The following is a 7116-nucleotide window of genomic DNA, read 5'->3' as shown; positions in this document are numbered from 1 at the left end:
TAATGTGTCACTTCATACCAGTAAATAATCGTGAACTCACCCCTGGATATAGTCAAATCACAGCTACCCTCAACCCTAGCAGTGTTGGCATTACTATGTTAAGCGTTTCAAAGTACTGTTAACCAACACCTTTTGCATATCACTGTGGAGCTTTATTGGAGAAAGGAGTGCGTGCTGATCAAACAATTTGACTCCGTATTTACCTGCAAGGCACTTTACATGTCAGAGGCTAACTTGGATGAAGCTTATGTGTGGATAGCAGTGTTGGGCATCTAGCACACTCATGGCAAATATTTACAAATAATTGGGTATAGGTAAATGTTTAATGTTAATGCGTTTTTTTTTGCTATTGTAGACGTGGTGTTTTTACATGGGAATATATTGGCAACCGTCAACTTTTGTGGTGGAAGTACCCCGTGGAATATTGGGTGTAAGTGAAGATCTAGATGTCAAAAATAACATCTTATTCGATTTCATCTGGTCTGGAATGCACTTTTGGTGAGTTTGCTGCTTATTGATTACCTCAAATGGATAATTGACCATTACCAGATTTATGTGTTTCATAGTGACTTCTTGTATGAATTCAGTGCTTTTCTGTCATGATACATGATGTTGTATCTGGACTATTTGTCTTGCAGTATTAATGCTTCAAAAGAGGATGGAACACTTGGACGTCTTGCAAATGATAATCACAGGAATCCAAACTGCAGAGTGAAAAAAATCGTTGTCAAGGGAACCCCACACTTGTGCCTATTTGCTGTAACGGAAATATTCCCAGAGGAGGAGATAACTTACAACTATGGGGATTCTGCTTGGCCCTGGCGCTTAAAGGTGAGGTTATGTTCTCTTTAGGACATTGCTTAACTGACAGGGAAAAAGTGTTGCATTGTTCTTCATGGTACTACCACTCAGCTCAGTTAAGCAGATTTAATTTATTTCAGCAAAAAATGTGTAGGCCTACTGTAGGGACAGAGGATTTTACAACCTGTTGACATGACTAGACATTAGATCATTGCCTTCATCCAGCATGTGCACACCTCCATAACTGTTAAACCTTTGCAGCACACACGTCAGATCAAACCACTACCACGGTGACAACAATGTCTTTTGTTTGTGCTACAATTTCAGGCTCCCCGGGAAGTAGCTTCTAACCCTGAGCCCGAGAGAGATCCTCCGTTGTCCCCACAAACCAAAATGGCAAGTTTTACTTCATATCACAATCACTTTCTGTGTTGGGCTGTAGAGGGAAACAATACATGTACACTGAGCCTGTGACAGTATTGTACTTTTCTTAATGCTGTGAAAGATTAGTCACATTCCAGAAACTGAAACATATTACGTGTCTCTATATTATTTAAGCCATAGTTTGTTGACTGTTATTTACTGCACCATGAAAAGATAAATGCTCAGAGTAAGAGTTAGTAGAAGTCGTATTTGGAACAGAGGAGCAGCGCTACCATGGCATTCATGAAACAAAATGAGGATGCCAACTTGTAATATGGTTAAAATGACAGTCCTACTGTGCTAATCAGCTTTCTTCCTGGGATGAGATATGCTGATGGATGCTGCACACATAGCATGCTAACAGTCAATGTGTTAGTAGATTTTTATCAATTATTGCTCTGTGATAAATTGCTTTTAGGCCCCAACATGTTATTTAGGGGCTAATAATGTCTTTTTATTTTCATTGCTGGCTAATGAATTGGATAAAGTCGTGTTAATGTTCAGATTTGTGTCCCATTGATAGATGAATGGAAATGAGTCGATAATGTTTTTAAGTCGTGCCTATCTTTCACTTATTTACAGGAAGTAAGTGGTGGGACACGAGAGGCTGGGACCGAACTTCATACAACTACAAACGCATCAGGGGACAAGATGGTAAGTTTCTATGTATTGTTTTTCCATACATTGTTGCGTGTCGCTGACTGGAATAGATAGAAGCTGTTTTACCAGCACTATTGTCTTGGTAAGGGGGCTCCGTTTCCCCATACTTTGGGTCACATTGAAACGGGTTAAATGTTATACTACACACAAAGATGAAGGCCGTCTGGTCACAGGGTGTCTTGTAGGGACAGCAGTCCTTGTAAGGACAGAGGATTTTACAACCTGTTGACATGACTAGACATTAGATCATTGCCTTCATCCAGCATGTGCACACCTGTAACTGTTAAACCTTTGCAGCACACACGTCAGATCAAACCACTACCACGGTGACAACAGTGTCTTTTGTTTGTGCTACAATTTCAGGCTCCCCGGGAAGTAGCTTCTAACCCTGAGCCCGAGAGAGATCCTCCGTTGTCCCCACGAACCAAAATGGCAAGTTGTACTTCATAATACTCTATCACCATTGTTTTTTCACACACTGGTAAAGGGACGAATCTTTGTCACATATACTGTATGGCAAACAAGTTGGATATCTGTCAGCTTGTTAGCGTTGATGACGCCTTGACCTAAGATACACAATTTAGGCAGGACATACTTTCAATACTACTTCAACTGCTCTTAGTCAGATGCTAATAAGAGTTTTTCAAAATGAAGAGTACAATTTGTGTTTTTTATAAAATAAGGTGTCGAAGCAGACAACCTTATTGTTTTTCATTGTCATAAGGATTATGTCCTAAAAGTATCTGGGTCACATTTCACACTCAAACACACTTAAAATAACATATTTATTTTGTTTATGTTCAATTTTTGATCCACAGTGTCATCATGAACTCACCAGTGCAGTTATTTCCTCTTTGGATAATTGTCATGATTGCAGAGGACCTGTCTCAAGCCTCAAATGGATTGGTTTTACGTGTAAATGTAAGTACCTGTCAAACAACACCGTTTTATTTTTTACTCTGAGATGATAAACATTTCGATAAAACAAACTTAATTTCAAATACTTAACTTAGATTCTAAATGACTTAGTTTCTTCTTTGTTATATCAGGGATGCAAACTTGTCACCTTTCGGCGAAATTCGCCGTTTTGAATCCAAAATAGGTCGTTTGTGTGATTCATGTAGATCTGCAATAAAAATATTTTTGGGGTATGGGGGGGGGGTCTGGGACCCGGAGTAATCTGCGGCCGTGAGCTGTTATGTGCCATCATGACACGCATGGTGTTCTTTTTTTATATATTCTAATGCAGCGCGAGCACAAGTCTTCCTGCCTGTCAGCTCTGCTCATGGATGTATAATAAGGCTCTGCTGCTCCGGGATGAGGGTCTAGCTTCAGCAGCTACATTACCTACGGTGCGTTCGTTAATATTAACTGTGCGGTCCAGAGTCACTGTGGCACAGACTGGACCGCTGGTGAACAGCTGTTAGAACGGTCCTGTCGGAGCGGCAGAGCGTGATGTGCACTGAAAAGTTTTTCTGTCGCAATATTATTTAAGGAATTGTTGAGCTAGCTAACTAGCATACATTGTCACTATCTGCTAACGTTAGCTTTAGCCTTCGTTTTCAAATAGCTTTTTTCATAGCCTATAAACGGAGGTGGTATAAGTATATATCTTGTACTTGAGTAAAAGTAGAAGTACTCAGATCTTGTACTTGAGTAAAAATAGAAGCACTCGGATCTTGTACTTGAGTAAAAGTAGAAGTACTCAGATCTTGTACTAGAGTAAAAGTAGAAGTACTCAGATCTTGTACTGGAGTAAAGTAGAAGTACTCAGATCTTGTACTTGAGTAAAAGTAGAAGTACTCAGATCTTGTACTAGAGTAAAAGTAGAAGTACTCAGATCTTGTACTGGAGTAAAAGTAGAAGTACTCAGATCTTGTACTTGAGTAAAAGTAGAAGTACTCAGATCTTGTACTAGAGTAAAAGTAGAAGTACTCAGATCTTGTACTTGAGTAAAGGTAGAAGTACTCAGGTCTTGTACTTGAGTAAAAGTAGAAGTACTCAGATCTTGTACTAGAGTAAAAGTAGAAGTACTCAGATCTTGTACTTGAGTAAAGGTAGAAGTACTCAGGTCTTGTACTTGAGTAAAAGTAGAAGTACTCAGATCTTGTACTTGATTAAAAGTAGAAGCACTCAGATCTTGTACTTGAGTAAAAGTAGAAGTACTCAGATCTTGTATTTGAGTAAAAGTAGAAGCACTCAGATCTTGTACTTGAGTAAAAGTAGAAGTACTCAGATCTTGTACTTGAGTAAAAGTAGAAGTACTCAGATCTTGTACTTGAGTAAAAGTAGAAGTACCAGAGTGTAGGAATACTCTGTTTCAGTAAAAGTCCTGCATTCAAAATGTTCCTCAAGTGAAAGTAGAAAAGTATTCTCATCAAAATATAGTGAAAGTAGCGACAGTAAAAGTAGTCATTGTGCAGATTGGTCCATTTCAGAATAATATATATGATATGTTTTATAATGATTGATCATGAAAGTGTTCTCAAAGCTGGTAAAGGTGCAGCTAGTTTGAATGACTTTGTATACTGCAGGGTAGCTTGTGGATTTACTCCAGGTGGAACTAAAGTCTGATTTAACAAAAAAGTACACCATGTACCTCTGAACTGTAGAGGAGAAGAAGAACAAAGTAGCAAAACATTGAAATACTTAAATAAAGTACAAGTATCTCAAAATTGTACCCAAGTATAGTACTTGAGTTTATGAACTTAGTTACTTTACACCAGTGGCTATACAGATAGAAAGACTAAGCCTTGCACAGAGGCATGAAAATACTTTTCAAAATGCTCAACAGTGCTGCCAAAATTATAAACTGACTGCTACACAATTAAAATAAATGCTTTTATACATTTCTATTAGATGTGACTCTTTGGCGTTTCTGTTATTATTAACTGCTTTCGTTGTTCTAACTGCTAAAATCCTGTTATTCCTAATTTTAAAGCTGATATTCCGTGGGGTCGGGGGGCTCGGATCCTTGTCACCTTTTTCATACCTGATGAATCCCTGTATATAGTGAAATGCACAGTGATTAAATGTTAAAATAATGCTCAAGAAATGTTACCAGTACATTTTTCTTCTGTAATTGTGTTTTTAGTATGTTCAACCTCATGGCACAAAACCTGCTTCATCAAGAACGAGTCACCGGTACGTAATGTGTTTATATAAATATCTGATTTCTTTGGATAATGAAAAAAATACAAACTTGGTGTTCCTTTATTATTTTTTTTAAAGATGAAGGACATCTGCCTTTCCAGTAATGAAGGTTCCGTCAGTGATAAAGACTACATTCCTGAAACGGCGTCTAGCAGCGATGGATCCAGCGTCGATGAAGACTGCCCACCTGACTCTGAAGCAAATACTGATTGGGATCATCTCATTGCCACCATCAGGGATTCAAAGCCACCCCATTGTAAGATTGCACCAACCACAGCATTTCAGAAAACACCACAGCATTTCACATTGGACGGAAAGGGTATTCCTTTAGGGAGAACACTTCTTGTTTGTGATTGGACAGAGCCAGCCAGAGAAGCACTGCTGTGATTGGTTGTTTTTTGCTGCCAGTCAAGAAATGACGCTTCGTGATTGGTCAGCACCCGAGCGCAACATGTCCCAACACATCAACCGTTAGCTGTTAGCACTCAAAGCTCACAGCTCCTCATATCTGTTCAGAAACTGGACAAAAGTTAAACAAGTACAAACCACAGACTGCCTGTGTCATGGAGAATACAGTCGCTGCTTTATTTATGTCTGTATGACGCTGTTGTGAGTGTGGACGGAGCAGCTACAGGTTAGTTTAGCCTGATGGATCCGATTCCATTCAGAAAACACGCATTTTAAAAGCTTTTCGCCTGCCGTCTGTCTGCAGACTTGTGAAGGAAAAAGATATGATTCTACACTGTATTGAAGTAACATGTATTGTTTGAACGGGTTTTGATAATCACTTAGAAAAAGAATGTTATTCTCACTTTAAACTCACTGATCCAGAGATTCTGTGTTTCAACACACCAACATCCTTATCATCCCTAAAAGCCAGATGCGGTCATTAAGGTCGTTAAAGACACATCATTAAATAGGTGAGGAAGAGATTAAATGTCGGAAGGAGGGAAGGTTAGGTGAAAATATCCCCTGGGAAAGGAATGTAGAGTAAGATAAGGTAAAGATAAACATTGACTTTTGACCTTATGGAACTTTATGGTCCGAACTCTGATTGAACCAGACCAGAAGGGAATCCAGCCAATCAGGACACTTGGGGGAGGTTAGCAGTTTAAACAGCTCCTCCCCAGGGGTTCTCTGATTCGCTTGGGAGAAAAGTGGGAAGGAAGAATCGACAAATCTCCGCCCCAAAGACAGATAGAAATACTGACGTTTGTGTGTGTAAAATTGCTTTTTGGGTTTGGTGAGTGGTTGACTCCGTTAAACTGTGTCCGCATCGCATCATTGACAGAAGGCACTCTCTTCTCGTTCGATGGGTGGTTTGATCCCGATACATTTTAGCCGCATCGCATCACGAATCTAAAAGCCCGGGGTACCCGGAGTACTCTGTATAACTTGTATATGTGTTTGGTTTCCTACTAGAAGTAAACTCAGATAATTTGTTATAACTTTGATTCCGGTGTTTTCAATTCCTTTCTTAATTTAATAGAGATCCAGCCTCATCCAACGAACGGCGCGTAGCAGAGGTATTCTACTCCAACAAGTGGTGACTTTCCCGACGGAGTGAGTGCTTATCTCTAGAAAGGGACACCGACAGCCAGGGGACAGAATCCAGTCCAGGGGGAGGACACAGAGATACTGGTGACAACTAAACCAATGGCCATATACAAAAGGTGAGCAGACACCTGTTTTGATTATCAAAAATCTGTGATTGATTATACTAAAAGATTTAGAGTTGTCAGCAGCGTTCTCAGTGTTCTTAGTCACGGTGGGAAATACAATACATATTCTAGTTAAATTAGATTATTAGTGCTTAGAGAAGGGTATTCAGTCCTGGATCTAGAGCAAAAATAGTGTTTGAGTGTGGCGGGTAGATCCCAGCCCTTCACTCACTAAATACGAAGGCTGCAAGGCTAGAAAAAGAGGGTTAAATTCCCCGCAGATCATGATAAGATTGATTAATGCGGTTACCTTGCAGCGCTTTTATTAAAGATTACTTAGGTGTCAAAATAGGGTTAAATTCCCCGTAGGTCAATATAACATTGATGAATACGGTTACCTCGCAGTGCTTTCATTAAA

The 7116-nt window shown here is 39.5% G+C and overlaps 1 long non-coding RNA gene across 1 annotated transcript; it reads left to right on the top strand.

Moving 5' to 3' along the window:
* Positions 1-2707: 2707 nt before the first annotated feature.
* Positions 2708-5323, top strand: LOC117484607. The gene is made up of 3 exons (XR_004556162.1): positions 2708-2805; positions 4979-5028; positions 5116-5323. It is a non-coding gene; the product is annotated as an uncharacterized LOC117484607 (long non-coding RNA).
* The last annotated feature ends 1793 nt before the right edge of the window (positions 5324-7116 follow it).

The sequence above is a fragment of the Trematomus bernacchii genome, unplaced genomic scaffold (genome assembly GCF_902827165.1).
Source record: "Trematomus bernacchii unplaced genomic scaffold, fTreBer1.1, whole genome shotgun sequence".
In the NCBI taxonomy this organism is placed as follows: Eukaryota; Metazoa; Chordata; class Actinopteri; order Perciformes; family Nototheniidae; genus Trematomus; species Trematomus bernacchii.
Note: the sequence above shows the minus strand (reverse complement) of the source record. Positions and strands in the feature narration are given on the sequence as shown.